At 46.6% G+C, this 17766-nt stretch overlaps 1 protein-coding gene across 6 annotated transcripts in view; it reads left to right on the top strand.

Annotated features, from left to right (window-relative positions):
* Positions 1–17766, top strand: part of SAMD11 (sterile alpha motif domain containing 11) — a 188833-nt gene that overhangs the window by 31541 nt on the left and 139526 nt on the right. For all 6 annotated transcript variants that reach the window (XM_064470078.1, XM_064470077.1, XM_064470074.1 and 3 more), the window contains one exon: positions 1884–1978. The gene's annotated coding sequence lies outside the window, so the exon portion shown is untranslated. The remainder of the gene's footprint in view (positions 1–1883; positions 1979–17766) is intronic.

Raw genomic sequence — 17766 nt, 5'->3', positions numbered from 1 at the left:
TGGTAGAACCCTTGCCAGGGTTCCAACCCTGCATGATATTTGACTTTGACCCTGAGGTTTGCAGGACTTGCTGCATCCAACCTGCAGGCTAAAACAGTCCAGTTTTGAAGTCCGAGCCTGTATTCTGACCAGCAAGGCTTTTTGGCCCTAGATCCAAATGCAGCTGCGAGGCCTATGTCTACAATTTATGCAGGTTTGCTCTGATTCAGATGACCTATGCAGGCCTGTGTGACCTGGCTAAGGCTCATTAAAGCCCTGTGTTTAAGGTTTGTAGGGCGGTGTTTCTCCAATAAACAGGTTCCTTGAAGGCAAAGGAGTTACTCTATATGTGATTAGAAGCTGCAGGTCTGTGTTTAGTCCATATATTTTGCAGCTGGTGGGGCAGACCCCTATGTGAGGCTCTTACTTTTCTTATCTCCTCCCATTGCCCCTCCCCCTTTTGATTATGTGAACCATATGATAAGAAAGAAAAGTGTTTCTATTGTTAATTCAGCCTATTCGTTATCAATGGCACTATCTCCCTGATGGCTTCATCTGAATAGGGAAGAGGGGGAGAGTTGCTTTCCCTCCCTCTCTCTCTCGCTCTGTCTCTCTCTTTTTATGGTGAGGGGAGGTTGGTGAAGGCGACCGCAGCCGGGCTGCAATAATGAATAATGTGCAGATTTTTCCCGGGGACTGCGAGTGTTTTATTAACGCAGGTTTTCTTAGACTGAATGCCCAATCACCACAGAACCATGAAACTCAAATTGCCTTACAGCTCTCTCATGAACATACTTTTAATCTCATTGACCTGTCATTATACTACAACACATAAATTCAGATTTGGGGATCTTATGTCCAATCATAAATTGGGCTGGCAGACTTCCGATCAACAGAATAAAACTGTCTCCTGTGAGGTGGGTTTTTTATTCGTCAGTGCTGTTCCAGCAGACGGAGTGGAGGTACAGTCAGCTTTCCTTAATAAACTATTCTTTAAAAAATGGAGGGAAATAAGAAACCCAGCATGAAATTCACAGGAGAGAGAAGAAAAAAAATAAGGTGACATTTAAATAACAGTAACATTGGACATAAACTTAGAATGTGGAAAACTGTGAATTAAGGGATGTTAGCTTCTGCTAACATCATGGAGAAATGATAGAGAAATAGAAGAGTTTGTGCAGTGGCATTCAGGCGTACAGTTCTGTGTGGTTTTGGGGGGACGACAACACATATGTGCCAACTTTATTGAATTCCTTCCGTTTCTTATGTGTTTTTGATTCTTTTACTTAAATGAGCAGCCCAGAGGATATCTAATTTCTCCCTCCCTCCTGTTTTGCAGTGTTTTATTTGGATTCACCAGTGAACGGGGCATTTGAAATTTCTATGGGTCGGTGGGAATTTGAATGTGGGGGGAGACTTTGCTATGCTGGTATCAGGTGCAGGTGCTCATGCAGAAGAGTTTCCTTGTGAGAAGAAAGATTACAACCAGTAAATCCTGCTAAGTGCTGAACACGTTGAGTGGTGCAGCAGGCCCATCTGCGGGTTCTGTCATTGCATACGGACAATTTCTATTGTCATCAGTAGAGATGTGTCATCCTAAATGCTGGTAGAACAGGTCAGATAATTTTTTTTTGTGTATGCACATTTCCTCTTTATAAGTCATTGTGGAAGAGAGTCCTGCGATGACCTGGAGCTGCTAGCAGTATTTCTAATATTTTGAGTGGAGCTACCTCCTCAATACAGCACACAATGTTCATATATCCTTAGTGCTTTCATTTACCTAAATGTCACCTTTAACACTCCCCAGTTGTATGTGTTAGTCCATTAGATAATGCACATAAAAAAAGAAGTATTTCATATTCTTGCAGTGTGCTAAACCAATATTTTCTCTTTATCTCCAAAAGGGTTCTAACAGGCAGCAGTGCGGGCTTCCTCAGACACAGCTAGCTCCAGCGTACTCTGCATCCTACCTGTTACACCCAGCTCTGCAGTTCAGAGGGTAAGTCACTAACATGCACCATCATTATACGTGGCTCTGCCAACCCATGTTGGAGCTAAGCTGGCAGACTAGAAGTAATGTGCGTCCTTTCCTCTGTGTGGCTTCACTGGGGACATGTTGCTGCTAAAATGAATCCCTCCCTAAAGACAAAGAGCAGCTAAAATTCTGTATTCCTCAAAAATGTGGAGACCTTTTCCCAACCTTTCTAGGAGAGTCTGTGGTGGAAATAGCTCATTTAAAGAGTATTGTGGGCTTTTCAGTGTCTTTGGAGTGTTAGCGGGTGAGAGCAGCACTAGAACCTGAAGAATTATTGCATTAATATACATTAGGCATCTGTACCTCACTTGAGCTCACACTGGGCGGGCAGGCAGTGCCCTCAGTTTAGCCCCTGAGGTGGTTCTCTTGCTCTCAGACAGGCAAAGCGGGACAGCAAACTGGTTTTGGACAAAGGTGCAACTTATCGCAAATGCTTTCCTCCAAGTACTGTCCTGTGACATGCAGCTGCCACTGGCTCTGGCTTTGTTCCACTCAGCACTCCAGCCTCGTACCTGTAACAGTTTAGCAGCGATCATTTGAGGAAATAAAACACTTCAGACTCCCTCCCCCAGGGTTTTCTGTCCTTACAGTAATTTTTTGAAGGCCTCTGTTTTCATAGCACTAGGATAGATGGACTCCTAAAATATACAGCCAATTACATAGCAGAATTTATTAGACTTTATTCTGGTGCACATTACGTGGTGGGGGTGGGGGAAAAAGAGCAAACTCTGGAAGGAAACCCATAGCAACTGAAAATGTAAGTGTGAGGATTGGAAGTCCCCATAAATATACCTGACTTTGCCATCTCTTTTAATTAAATGCAAGTCATGAAACACGGGCACGGAGTGTGTCAGTGACAGCAGCGTTCAGAGACAGGAAGGAAGAGTAAGTGGGGGGAACTGGCTCCATGGCCTGGGGCTGAGATGCAGAGCAGAGCCAGGAGGGTTAAAGCTACGTGGGTGATTTAGAGCGAGCCCTTCACAGCAAGGCAAAGGGAACTCTCCAATCAGTTATTAATGTTTCCTGGTTTATCTTCTCATCTTCCCAGTTTAATTGTAAATTATCCAGCATGCTGTACTTCTCCACTGTGTTTTCTTCTCCCATCGCAGATATGTGATGGAGAACATGCTGATGCTAACAAGGAAATAGGGGGCATAGGAAAGGCCTGTCCCCTCTGAGCTTTGCCTCGGGGTTGTGCAGCTATGAATTGTGAAGCTCTCTGGGCCTTAGGCTGTGATTCACTCAGCTTCGGAGGCTTTCCCTCAAAATGATGTGCCAGAATTTGGTTTCTATGAGCAGTGGTGCTTGGTTTCCCTCCAGATATGTGTGGCCCAGAGGGCCCATGTCTGAGAGACCAGGATGAGATACTGTGTTAACTCAGTCCTCCTGTAAACAGCTTCCTCATTTTCTACCCCTTCTACGTATTCAAGCATTTTTCCTTTCCCAGCTCCGTTTCGCCTTTGGTAATCTCCCCAGCATGTGCTCCATCAGCACTCCTGTGGGGCTTCTATGTGTAGGAAATAAAGCCCGTAGTTCAGCACTATCCATCTAATATCTTCTGACTGCCTTTAATCATAGCATTTTCCATTTAATTGGGAAGGCAGGCACACTTTGCATATTAATACAGCACAGCCTGCACCTCCTAAGCATTAAAATCATAGGTGGCTGGGATGTGTTATGCAGCAGCTGTGAACCTGCTGCATGTCCTTTAGCGTCTCTGTGAATGGGGAATTTTCAGCAGGGCTGGGTTTTGCCCTCCTGATGGAAGTCAGTTAAAATAAACAACAACAACAAATTCTCCCCTCCAAAAAAATATTTGTATGGATTCTCTCCATTTAAATAATTGCTTTGCAGACAGTGCCGCCGTGCCTCTGTCTGTTGTGTCCATTGTCTGTCTTAGATCATAACACTGCTGGTCCCATTGTCTATTCAGGACAGCCAAAGGGAAAAATATCATCTACCCTTCAGAACTGCTGGTTGTGTAGCATATTCCCCTTCTGTGATCCATCTATCCATGAAAGACCCATTCTTTCTTTTCTTGGCTTCATGCTGCCACCCAGGAGTCCGTCTGTGTGAAACCAATAGTTTTGTCTTAATGTCATTGTGGTTTTCATGACTCTCTTTCTTCTCCTTGATCAAAACTTGCCTTGGGACAGACATATTGGTTTTGCTTTGGAAGAGGTCTCTGTAGGCCTTTCCCTTTTATGTCGGAAAACCTTTTCAACAGCGCACTCGCATATGCACCTTGCTACGTATAAGATGCAATGGGCAATCACCGATAATTGATTGTAGGTTAGATGCTGTCCAGAAAGACAGCAAACGTGCAGTTCTGTTACAAAGAGGAGGTGGATGCTTTAGACACAGGATGGGTCCCACTTAAAATTTTTGTATCCTCTTGAGGTCTCCCATTCCCCAAAGTGTATGGTATACGCCTTCAATGTCCTGTGCAAAGTCAGTAGAGGAAGAAAATTGATGAGCTGAGTCTGTACTAACTTTTGAATATTTCCATTATTCAGAAGAATGCAGATCTAGAGTCCTGCCGTCTGTGAGAACAGTCGTCCCTGCTTTTGGATGGTGTGGTGCAAAAAAAGGAGTATGCATCAGGCATGAATTTGCAGGCTGTCTATGGCGGGGGTTTTGTCTTCCCTTCTGGTTGAGGCACGCTGGCCCCACTGCTGGGTCTGCGTGATGAATGTCAGATTAGCCTCCCATTCCTGCTTCTCCGTTACGCGTGTTGAAGCATTCAGGAAGCACCTGGATTATTCAGCACCAAAGTGGTTTCCACTTCTCCAGGAAGAAATCTGGAGTGTTCAGGCACTGTTGTAAAGCTTGTTAGACTCCCATGCATTGGCTCACAGCTCCACATGAGCACGTAACAATGGCTCCTGTGGAATGGTGCTCTTAACTGGGGATTTTAGGGTACAATATAACACTTGCTCTGCGTTGGTCATTGTGATCCCAGAGTGAGATCCGCAGTATCCAGAGGGCACACTCTGTGGCTTTACCTCTTAGCTTGAGTTCAGGGCTCTGTCTGTGAGAAAGGACGGGGTAAACCAGTGATGCTGCACAACTCCACCCCGTTCTGGAGGCCACCCACAAACCCCTTGGGTGGGCACTGAATCATGCTTACGTATTTAGCTTCCAAGCTTTGACAGGGTAATGCAGATGATGCCAGAAGCAAAGTAGATAGATAGGCTTGGATTATAGATTGTAACCACTGCCAAGGCAATGTAACATTTTAGTTTTCAGGAATATCAGAGTGTCCAAGCCATTTTTCTCCTGGTTATCAATAGGTTCAACAGTTTGTCCTGGTTATCAGTAGGTTCAACAGTTTAGTGAACTTTGTCTTATTTGAGAGATTACCAGCAAACACAAATGCTTACTTCTGCTGTTTGTGCTTCTGCCGTTCTTCAGTGTGACAACTCCCCAAGGAAGTTTTTAAGCATGACTGTACCTGGGACCTTCTGGATCACGGTCTCTCGTGAGCTGGTATAATCTGGGAATTGGGACTCTTGTGGGCTGCAGGGTGTTCCGATAATTCAGCTAGAGGGGCACATGTCAGGATCCAGCAGAGGCACACAATTTAATTACAGGGGAAGGATAGACATGTTATGGAAAAAATCATAGCTCTTTGGACATTGATGACATGGTAGTGGAGGTGATTTCGATGGTCCAAAATGAACCACTTACGTACCAAACCTCTCTCTGACTCTTCTAATATCTCCGTCATTCTTTTGTGGACAAAAGAGTCCTCAATCTTCCATGCACACATGTTCTTTCATGTCCACATCCATCATCTCAATGCCCTCTTGTCTCATGTCATTGCTACCCACAGCATCAAGAACACCCCTGCTGCCCACTCGTGACTGTTCCTGTTTACTTTGGCACAATTCTGTGTGAGTGTGTGTTGTGTGTGCCTGTGAGGAGGTGGTGTAGCATGGAGAGAGGCATAATCTGGTTAGGGTCAGACAGCAGCTTTTTTCATCACTCAATAGGCTCCATTTTTTAAGCTAGAGGACTTTCTGTCTGTCTCAAATGCATGAAAGTACCAGGAGAGTGGCTTGGGGGGAGGATTCAGGGAGAAAGGGTAGAGGGCTTGCATTGCTGCCTTAGGTGATCAGAGAAAAAGAATGTGCTGGTCTCATGTTCTTGTCTCATTTGTGGGTGCCACAGACCACCCTTCCTACATCCCACTGTGGTTTGGCATAGCTTCGGGGTTGCATGAGGGAGGGCTGGGATTCAAAACAGCACTCCAGATAGTACGGAGCAGGAATGAGGGTCTGGTACAGAGTTTGGGACTAAAAAGAGATGTTTTGCATTGCAGTGTCGTGCTGCATATGAGGGACAACTTGTGTTGCCTGTCTGGTATTAGCAACGTAAGGAGAAAATCAGACACGAGCTTACCTCTTTGGGACACTTCTATTCCAGAGCCACATCCCTCCTGGAGCTTGGATTCCCCATTTCATGAAGCAGTCTATTGATCTGGCTGATTACTCTGCCCTGTCAAAACTGGTTGTACTTCCTAGAACTGTGACCTGTCCTTTTACAGACATAACAGCACTTGATCATTCCCAGCGCTTGGTTATCTCTGGGCTGCATGTTGATATTGGGTCTTGATCACTGAGACCCGTTTGGTTGTAATACTTGCTCATGCATATGCAGAGACATGCAAATATTTTTATTTTTCCTTAAAAGCATGCCTAAATTCTGCTGCCCTTTGCTTTTACTCCAGTCTGCTTTTCTGGATTCTGATGATAAAAAGTTGCTGGTTAGATTACCCCATCAGTTTGCAGGTATTGTGTTCCTGTTTTGAGACTGCTTCTGGGACTTGCAGCCAGAATTTTGGAAGGGAGTCAGTGAATGGAGTTCTAGTTATAAAAATTAGTCGGATGATTTCCATAGCTATGAAAATACAGCTTGAAAAGGACAAAATAGAGCCAGATCTTGCGTGCTGCAAGTATTTTCCTTACTGATCTGTCGGTGTTCCTGCAGTGTGTCAGTAGTCCTAGTAATTCCTGTTTTTCTGGTCTAGTAAGAGCTATGTCATTGCATCTCTGCCTTGACCTACAGTTCCCTGTAGACTTCATAATTACAGCCTTCTTTAAAACAGGCAACTCCTGCCATGCCAGAAAGTGTCACATTGTGGAGAAGTAGATCAAAACCCATTAGGGAACAAGAGGTGACTAGATTAATTTCCACCTGAAATTTCAATTAAGCTTTTCAGTGTAGAGTTAGTCCGTAAACCAAGCCTAGACATAATGACTCAGGTTTCTGAATTTTAGAATTGGTCTGATAGGAAGAAATAGACGGAGCTTTCTTGAGTTCTAAAGTATGTGTCACTGCTATGAACACCTGAGCAGAGCTATAGATGTAAATATTTCAGATGCTGAAAGCCACAAATACGTAGAGGTTCTCCTTATGTTAATGTGTCTGATGTGCTTAAAAGCTGGATATCCCACCGGAAAAAAGTCAAAACTGATTCTTCTACTCATTGTTATTTCAACTAGAGACCCAGTCCTCTTTGTGTCTTTTGGAGTATGCAATAAACTACTCCCCAAGATAATATTGCTGCACATGTATCTAACAGGAATCTGGTTTTCTGGAGCATCCAAGAGGACTGGTAACCTGTAAGTGTGCGTGGGCTCAGGGTCCATACATGTGCATTGCTGGACCCTCTTCAAAATTTCTGACTAATAGCAAGCACCTTTGGGAGAGGCGTTTCCTATAGAGGAACCATGGTTCTCCGATTACTGCTTTTTGCTACACGCTCTCTTTTATGGGAAGGAGAGGGACCAATACCAGCCCCCATCATCGCTGCTGTTACAGACAGTCTAGGTAAGACTTGTGCTGCAAAGGGCCTAAACCATGTCGGAAAGGAGAGGCAGGATCCTGTGTGCCAGAACTGCTTTGCTGTTTTTGTTAGTTCCGTCATTTCTGAAGTACCAGGCCTAGTTGTTTCCCAGTGCTACCAGTATGGCTGCATCCCCGCAATCGCTGGGGTAGGAAACTGGAGTTTTCAGCTGAAACATGCAAGCCTGGTTCCCAGTTCCTTTGGGGAGACAGTTGGCTCTCTGCATCTTAACAGCAGCAGGCAGAGGAGACGCATTCCACACCTTCAACACTGAAAAGCATCTGTTTGAAGCACCGCTGTGGAAACAGGAGAACAATATTGCTGGCATTCTGCACCAGGCAGGAATATGGAATGCAGGATAAATTGAAATGGCAGTTGATCTTTTTTTAAGGGGCTTTGGGTCTTATTGCCTTTTCAAAATTTCTTTTCTTTTTTTTTTAGAAATTTTACAGTCTGGGCTAATTAACACTGACACATAGTGATTGAGCTTCTCAGAATAGCTTGGAGGTTTCTTCTGATAAGTGACATCAGCCACAGAGGTCTTGCATAGCCTTTAGCGTGCATTAACATTGAGCAGAAGATGTTGTATATCAGAAGAAGGAGGACCTGGGTATCACAACACCTCAGGTCTTTCCCTGACTGCCACTTCCTTGTTCTGTGTTCCCAGGAGCCTTATTTAAGTTCTCTCTTCTTCACCAGACTGTAATACAAGTGTAATCACTGACCACCTCCATCACATTGAAATTGTGAGACTTAGTTATCAAGAAGCTACAGAAGTAATTAGACGTCTGAGGAAAGTTATAGAAACATTAAGTTTCTTATTCTCAATGGACAGAAGAGAAAGAAGGATTGTAGAGTTCGGTGATTTTTTTTTTTGTCATAGTTTACAATGAGACCGTAAATTGCCCTGGAAGAGCACAAGGGGCTGGTCCTAAGGCTGGAAGGCATTAAAGAGTTGATGGAGCTCTTCTCCAGGCAACAGTATGTTTCTTGCAGCGGCTGTTACTGCTCGAAAGATGCCAATGTGTACATGCCACTAACAGAGCTGTGCTTTTAGAAGTTCAGTGCTGGGAAGGAGAAGGGGGTGTTACATGCAGGATAGCAGAGATCTTTGACATTTCCTGGGCTGTGAAAATAGTTCTGTTTGTTCCTTTGAATGGCAACAGGAGTAAGGTGCCTTCTCATTTATTAGACACTCATGAAGATGGATGGGGGGGAAAAAGAAAAGAGAGACAACAGCCAGAAAGCTACGGAACAGGCTTCATCAGCAACTTGTGACTGTGAAACACTAAGAGGATACCCCCAGAATTTAGGGACTAGGAAGTCGCTGGACTACTTTGAATCCTATTTATTTAATTGGGCAGAATGTCCCCTACTTCTGGCACCTGCAGAACACATCTTCTGAACATGTCCTTCCACATTGCCAGTGCATGTATATAAAATCAGATCCATACAAACTACGCGTGTTATACATCCATAGGTGCGCACGCGTGCACAGACACACACAGAGAGCCATTTATAGAAACTGCAGATCTTGGGGACAGCCCTGGGAATCCCTGGAGAACAGGCTGTTATTGCACTTATTTTGTGTCACCCTTATTTCTAATCAGACACACACGCATGCACACACCTCTCACTGGCTCACTTCAGCTCTGTATCTATTTTCTTTTATTATCCTGGCAGGAGACGAGCTTCATTAGGGGAGTGGAGTCTCTAACAAGGATGGGGAATGGCAACAACAAAAGGATGTAGCAATATAAAGTTATGTCAAAAAACCTTTACAAGAAAAACGGCTGACATTAGAAACAGTGTGCATTAAAAATTCAAGACGGTTGGAAGCGGGGGCAAGACTGAGGAGGGAGAAACAAATAAATACACAGGCTTTAAACTAATAAATTCTTGTATTGGGGAAATGCATCAAACCCTGCATGTTATTAAAACTGGTTTTATTTCTATTATTGTTAATAACAATGATACAAACATTTTTTTCTTGGATCTCAGTGTAGGCTATCAGCATTTTAAGTACACATTTAACCAGCTAAGCAATCTTTCCCTTGTACTGTTTCTGTTGCTAATATTCAGTGACTGGGAAGTCTGTTTCATCACACCCGAAATGGAAGTGGCTAACTCAGCCAGCAAATAGTTTTGGATGTATCTTGACCAGTAGCCCCAATTTAGTCAGCTCTGTAAAGGTACCAACCCACCCACCCTGTTTCCTTTGGCTAATCAGATGTGCTAGCAATCTAGTTATCCCTGGGTTTGTCTAGTCAAGCTCTTGTAGAGAATCAGTTGACCCAAACACACAGAAAAATTTTAGGCTAATCCACAGGTAATAAATGAATTGGTTTTTGCAAGGAGCTGAGAAGTCCAAATCTACCTGTAAGGGAGAAGGACGTGGGAAGGAAGTTAGACTGCTGTGCCGTTTAAGCACTAGGAAATTTACTTAGTCTGATCTTAGCATCTGAGATCTCAAACATGTATTTATTTCCCTCCATCTCCGCAACTGACAAACACGTCCGTATAGAGTAAAACTGGATCACTAATCCAGTTCTGCAATTAGCAGAATTTGAAATTAGAACTTCCACTTCTATCATCTGCGTCATTAGAGAGGTGAAGCCTTGCATGATAGGTAGCCAGCCTCCCCGTTCCCATACAGCTGTGCTGCACACCGGAGCGGTGATGCCCTGAAGGCAGGGCGGTGGTAAGGGCAAGTTTGCCATTTTGCTCCCCTAACTTGGAGAATTCAGAAGAGGCCCAAGGTTCTCTAGCCTGACCAGTCTAGTCCTTCTTTCCTACACTAAATTAATGTTAAAATTGTGATTACTCTCACCCAACTCCTCAGCCTGAACTTGCAGTTGCGGATAAGCATGCAGGGATGATTTCCAGGTGGAGAACCTCTCGTGGTCCTGTTTTTATCCGCTTCTCAGGGTAGCAGATGCCTATGGGTTATAGCATTGTGTTTGGATTTCCTGTAGCGGGGGCCCTGGCCTCCCCGCTTCTCCTCTGTGTCAGGTTTCTCCCACTTTTTACAAGGCTCGTTCATACTGTTGTAATTACAGACTTTTACAGACTTTCACCAAACCAGTTTTACCCACCTTTGGTTTTAAATGCAGTTCAGAAATAACACAGCAATGCACAGAGGTTACCAATGGTTCTTGGGAGTGCCAGAGGCTGGGCAGGGTGTGGGGGCAAAGGATTCTCCTTGTCTGAGAGGACAGCTTGCTTTGCTACTTTTGTGTAGCTGGCGTGAAAAAAAAAAACAGTGAGAAAAAAACCCTCCCAAACGCATAAGTTGGGCAGCAGAACCATCAGCATAGCCTCTCCTAAATTCAGCTTCAGATTAAAAAGGTCCCACAAAACAAAGGAGATGAAACCAGGAACCTCTTTCTTTGACACTTTCAGCTTTGTTGCTTTAGAAGTGGGAGCAGCAGAGCCATGCTTAATAAATCCTGGGATTTGAGAAGTCTATCAAAAGCTGCATGGTATTAAAACTAGTTAGAATGCCTGGTGCTACTGTCTGTTGTTCTCCTTGCTTTCTGAATAGCTCCAGCACCCTGCCAGGTGCTTTAGACAGCTTAGAAAAGGAGATTCTACCTACATCTAAATCCTCTCACCTGCCAGTACCTCTTTCTTTGTGTCTTTACCTGTTCATCCCTCCCTCCTTGCTTCTACCCAAGTGGAGAGCTGTGGCTCTGTCTTTCTGTCTCTCTTATGTAAAAATGCATTGGTTTTACGTGAAGAACGGGGCATCCTGCTGGACATTGAGGAGTTTTTCCTTTCGGTTTTCTTGCTACAACTGCCATGTGTTCCTTGAGGTCTTTTTTCTTGCCATTTCTGCTTCTCTTCTCCAGTTTTCTTTCTGCAGCGGCATGAGGTTGGGTATTTAGAGTTATCCAGGTGGCAGCTTTCTGAGTTCCCTTTATTGCAACTGCTCAGAAAGGGTGAAGTAACAGCAAATCTCCTGCACTTTCTTTTAGCCTTCAGGGAACCATATCTTCCCTGAACAGCCAAGCAGCCCTCCAGCAGGTTCGGATCTCTGTTGCTTTTCAAGGCATGCTCTCTGCAGTAGTAGTGTGGAGTGTAGACAGAGAGTTACCCTGTTGTTTGGAAGCATCAGTGGAAGGGGACAGTTGTGTCTTGTGATTAGTGTAATACCTGCTCCTTGATTTGTTCAGGTGACACAAAGCAACCCAAAGCAGGGGGGAAGCTTTGCATACACTCAGACACAGGACCGGTGGGAGCTGGGTGTTTTTAAACTCCCGCTGTAATGCCAGTTCATGACCCTCTGAGCAGTTTAATATTTGCACATGTTTACTCACTGGCCTTCCATGTGCAGCAGGGCAGGGAAAGTAGGAAAAGAAGGTGGTGAAAGGAGGCTGGGGTCAATGTGTTGACAGCAAAATATCCACTGAGAAAAAAAACGTTCACTTTGAAAAACAGTAACAACCACCGTTTCTGTCTGTGTTTGTACAGTTGTGCGTGTGTATGCGTGCAGGCAGGATCCCGCTCTCTCTCACACAAGTTCTCTTAATATTTTTCATCCTTATTAGGTATCATTATTCTTTATTATGATTTATATGCCATGCCATGGTTTTATTATGATTTATACCCCTGCCCCCAGAAGAGCTTACAGAAGGCATCACATAGCAAAAAGACAGGCGTCCCTGTACAGGGAAAGAAACATGGCTTTCTCCCTAAGCAGCGAGCCTAATGTTTCTTTTAAGCTATAATGAACCTCATTTCTTGGCTTCCGCAAAAGGATTTGGTTTTAGTTGTACCAAGTCTACAAGTCAAGCTTTTATCCAAGGCTATGGTCCCTGATTCCTTTGCTGCCAAGTGTGAAAAACTGTCAGCAGTATCAATAGGAGTTGCTTGTTGCTGGCAGCAAGGAACAATGTCCCTCCCTTCTCCTGCTTATTCTTCTAGATCTTGGTTTTCATCTTGCCTATTAAAAGAGATTCATTTAATGATTGCCCTTAAAGCAGGCTGATCCATGCTCTGGTTGGGGAGGACCTTTCCTGGACTGCTTTACAACAGCAGCTTCACTCAGTGCTACTCTTAAAATTAGTCACAATTTAGGGACATTTCCACAGCATAAAACGTCGTAAAAGGCAGCATTACATTTGGCTACATATGTGTAAATAACAATGATCAAGTGAATAATGCTTTCTAAGGTGACTAATGTTTCAGCATTCACCTGAAGGAACCTTCTTAGTCTGTCACTTGGTTTTGAGCAAAAAGGTTTTGTCAGTTGTGTTGCTCTGTTGAAAGACCTAAAGAAGTGAAGTGTCATGTCTCCAGAACCCTGGAAATCTTTGCCTCCCTTTGGTAACAGAATACCTTAGCTCCCCAAACCAGAAAACTGAAAGAAGGAACCTGCTCTGCAGGCTAAAGGCAGAATCTTCAAAGAAATGTAAAGGAGACTGGAGCTGTCTCAGGATGAGACTTTCAGAACTAAGTATCTGGGGAGCCCAAGGACATGTGCTTTCCACTCCCTCAGACCTTTTGTCTTCACTGAGAAAAATATGTGTATTTCTGAAATGTATAAACTTCAATTTTTTATGGCCAAGGCCTTACTGCTTCATCCACATTAAAATTTAAAGCTTGGCCAGTCCTTGAGCTCCTTTGGAAATGCCAGTCAAGGCCGCAGCAGGTAATAGAGAAAAAAGAGGGGAGATGCAAGACGATAGGAATAAGGAACCCATGATGTTTCCTTAAGAAGCTGTTGCTGTTGAGGTGACTGTTGATTCCCCTTGTACGCTCTGTTTGCTTTCTCCGTTGTACTCTGTCCACAATGTGAGCCGGCATGCAGGCTCTGCCCCCCACAAAGCCCGTCCTCAGCCGCAGCTGCCCTCTCCGTGGCCTCCTGCTCTCTTGCCCCTCACTCATTACCGTGCTTCTAGGACGCCCTGAATGCACATGGGAAGTGGCAGAGTTGGCAGAAAACATGGGTTTCCCGGAGCTGATGTTCATGGCAAGGAGGGTCAGATTTTTTTGTGTGTTATGGGAAATCCATGACAACGGTAAAAATAACAATGCCCCACCCTCCCACTTCTTCACTGGCCATGATTTAGATGATTGTGATGCAGGCGGTGAGGGATTAGCTCAGTTGGGGAAATGGGTCTAAGGCAGAGTCAGGAAGAACTTTTGAGAACCATTTTGGGGTTGGGAAGACAGCAGTGAGTGGTGGGAAGTACTGTTTCATGACATGGAAGCTCACTTTTTGGCATGGGTTGTGCATTGTAACATGGCATAAATAATCTTTTCTGGGTATTCGGATCGGTGTGCAGCCCTGCGAGGCTTGTGGAGCCCCCGTGATGGAACAACACCAGGGAGGAGTAAAGGAGGAGTTAACCAAAACCTTCAAATACAACCAACTCCCCTGTGGTGGAGCAAAGGAAACAAACTCCCAGCTTAGGTTTCTGCACTGTGTTTGGGTTTTTTGATCTGGCATCCAGTTTGGATGCCAGAGGTTTCTAAAGTTGGCCTGGTGTGACTCTGATCCTATTTGAAACATTGGCAAAACTCATGTGGAATCCAGCAATGCAAAAAAGAGCAGAGTCTTGGAGTGCATCAGCTGGCTGTTTGGGACAGTCTCTTGTCCTTTGTACAGCACCTCATACAGTCTGGTCCTGGTTCTGGGATGCAGCAGCAATGCAAACAATAAATAACAGCGTCTTGTGAGCCGGTCAGGGCTTAGGGCAAGCATACATGCATGCCACATGTCTGTAAGTATGAGTAAGCGTCAGAATTAGGGAGTAGCGATTATTTAATCACAATAAATAGTCACATTTTCTTCCCTTTTCCTGAGGAGCTGGTCAAGCATCCAGCTATTTTATTTATTTATTAAATACCACTGGAGATAGTTCAGCAGCAGGGGAGCACTGCTCTCTCTCCCGAATGATGATTGCCATCAGGCTTGAGAAATCAGTCATTTCTAGCAAGAAAACACTGTTTGGTGGGTTAACGATGCAGGGTAAATACTGACAGTGGCCAGTGGTCTGAGCACACCAGACATGACCTAAGGGAATCATAGATTCTGAGGGGGCTGTTGCTGCTGCTTCCCTGTAATGTGATTGCTTCTTTATAATGGCTTCAACTTCTTCTCCTTTTTTTCCCCCCTTTATCATTATTGACCAAGGAACATCAGTAAGGCTAGAGAATAAATAGTTCCCCGATGGTTAACAACAGGCTCTCCACCAATTGGAATTCAAGCTGTGCTCCCTGTTATATTCTTTATAATCACACTTTATTGCATAGAGGAGAAAATAAAGCATCTATCTATCGGTTTCCCCCCCCCCTTTCCTCCTCGCTCCCCCTGGGAAACTGGGTGCCGTCTTCTCCTGGAGCAGGTGAGAGGAGGCCCTAGAGCTGGGCAAGCCCCCGTGGGACGGGCAGGGGCTCCCCGCAGGAAACCCCCTCCCCGCCGTGGGGGACGGCTGCCGCCCGGCACCACTCGCGGCCGTGGGACACCCCGGTGGGGGGGGCTGTGGGGAGCCCCCGCTCCCCCCATCCCGCCCGGGGGGGGGGGGGGTGAGCCGGGCAGCCTGGAGCCGCCGCAGCCCGGCCGGGAAACGCGAAGCGAGGTGCTGCCTGTGCGGTGGGGTGGCGGGGGCCGGGTCGGCTCCTCTCCCTCCTCCCTCCCTCCCTCCTCCCCGGGCAGCCGGCCCCGCCCGGCCCCGCGGCCCCGCCGCCCGCCCCCGCTGCCGCCACCCCCGGCGGCGCGGCGCGGCGCGGCCCGACGGGGCGGGCGGCGGGGCCGGCTGGCTCCTCCGCGCCCCGCTGTTTGCGCAGCCACCCCCCCTCCACACACACACCCCGTCTGGGGCTGGCTCCAGGCTCCCGGGGGCGGGAGGTGATGATTTTCCAGTGGGTATTTGTCAGGTCAGAGTCTGCGCCGCCCGCCGGGCTCCGCGCCTCGCTCCCCGGGTTATTTATTACCTCTCTCCCCGGCGGCAGCGCTGCGGCTCCGGGGCTGCTGCCAGCAACCCGCGGCGGCGGCGGGGACCCCGCCGGGGGGTTCCCGAGCAGCGACGGGCCGGCCGGGAGCGCTCCCCGTCTCGCCCCACCGCGCCAGACCCCGCGGGCCCGGCCGTGCCCGCGGCCCCCTGCCCCTCCCGGTACCGGCGCTCCTCGCCCTCTCCCCCCCCCCCCCCGTCCCACGGGTCTGGCCCCTCCGGTGCGCCCCGGTCTGCGGTCTCCGGGAGCGTTTGCAGCTTGGCGAGGCAGGGAAAAGGTTTTGCTGAGGGCTGGCAGAAGGCTGGTTGTTAAAAAGCAGTCTGGAGCTGAGTTAGAGGAAAAGGAATCTAATGTATTTCTAATCGTGATTTGATTTGGTGGAGCTAGAGACACCGTTAGAGCAGAGCATCCCAGCCTCTGCTGCTGTCGAGCTGAAACTCCTGATACCCTAAACAAGCTCACCCCCTCATTCAGGAGCTGAAAAGTCTCTGTCAAGGAAGGGGGAAAATTTGGTTTTGCAGACTTCTCGGTGACTGCAGCCCTGACTGCGGCCCGTGCCTTCGCGTGGCGCAGCGAGAGCTGGCGCTCGGCGAGCGCTGCGGCCTGCTGGGCTCCGCAGCTAGGCAGAGCCGCTCTCGAAGGCGGGTGGCAAAAGGATGGAGCCGTAGCTCGCCTCGGCACTCAGTCATACCTGCGACCTGTCATACCTGTCAGACGACAGGAGCGAGGCAATAGGTTTGCCTGGGATAGCTTTTGAGGAGCTCTCGGTGTGCGTGCTTGTCTGTCTAAGCTCAGGCAGCGGACAGCCTGGACTGGAGAGCGGGGTCAGAGCTGTGTCACTCTGCCAACCACTCCATAAACTGTTCTGGTGGGGAATTAACTCAAAATCCACATGACAACACTGTTGCGTGATTTATGTTTGTTACATTTTTGTAACAAAAAATCCAAAAAAGTTGGATTTTTAAGATGAAATTGAATGGAATCCCTCGGTTGACCCTATCTGCTCTTACTGGCTGAGTTATGTTCTTAGGATACCTTTAATCTAAGGATCTCCTAGTGCTTTCCAGAGCTTCATTAACATTTCACCCTTATTTCAGCTTGTTTGTTTCTCCGCATGCAGATTTCTTGTGTGCTCCATCAGTTTGTCTCCCTTGTCCGCAGGCAGTGTGACTGGGGCCCTTCCATGGGTTTTGTCTCTGGGATTGTGACATGAGCCTGCTCTAAGTGATGTGACGGGAACACCGTAGCATCGGGGAAAGGCCTGAGTTGTTGGTTGACTTGTCAGAAGGAAATGCCCCTGTCTCGTGGAGAATTGCCACAGCATATGGGGAAGAGGGTCTTGCTTCTGTTTGTGATGGGGATTGCAGTCCCAGCTTTACTTTCTACGCCTTCCGTACTAGCGTGTCCCTTGGATAGAGGAGAATTGCTGACTGTTGTTCTTACTGTAAAGAGCAGGTTCTTAAACCCAGTCCAGTGATGCAACTCTAGGGTCTCCACATGTGACTGGCATGCAACCCATATTTCTTTTGCAAGGGCAAGCAACTCACAATTCAATCTTGCTCCTGACAGCTTGACTCCTCGCTGCTGTTAAGGTGCCTTTCAGACTTGAAACTTCAGCGCTGCTTGCAATGTATTAGCCAACTCAAAAAAAAAAAAAAAAAAAAAAAAAAGGGAACTAGCAAGCAAATGTTTCTCTCTCACAGTGAATTACATCTCTCTCATCCTGACCAGAACTCCTTGGACACAGGGGAATACAAGAAGCAAAGTAAATATTATTTTGTTATTGTTCAGCTGTATTTCTCTCCTGGTGTCGCCTGCTTGTCTGCAGAGGCACCAGGATGCCCAGAGCTCCTCGACCCCCTTTTTTTTTTGTTCCCCCACTCCATCTGTTGCCCTCACCTCCACTCCCAAGCAGTAGAAATATGTTCCAAAAGGCTTTGCC

The sequence above is a fragment of the Phalacrocorax carbo genome, chromosome 20, assembly GCF_963921805.1.
Source record: "Phalacrocorax carbo chromosome 20, bPhaCar2.1, whole genome shotgun sequence".
Classification (NCBI taxonomy): Eukaryota; Metazoa; Chordata; class Aves; order Suliformes; family Phalacrocoracidae; genus Phalacrocorax; species Phalacrocorax carbo.
The sequence above is the reverse complement of the archived record's forward strand: the minus strand, read 5'-3'. Positions and strand labels throughout refer to the sequence as shown.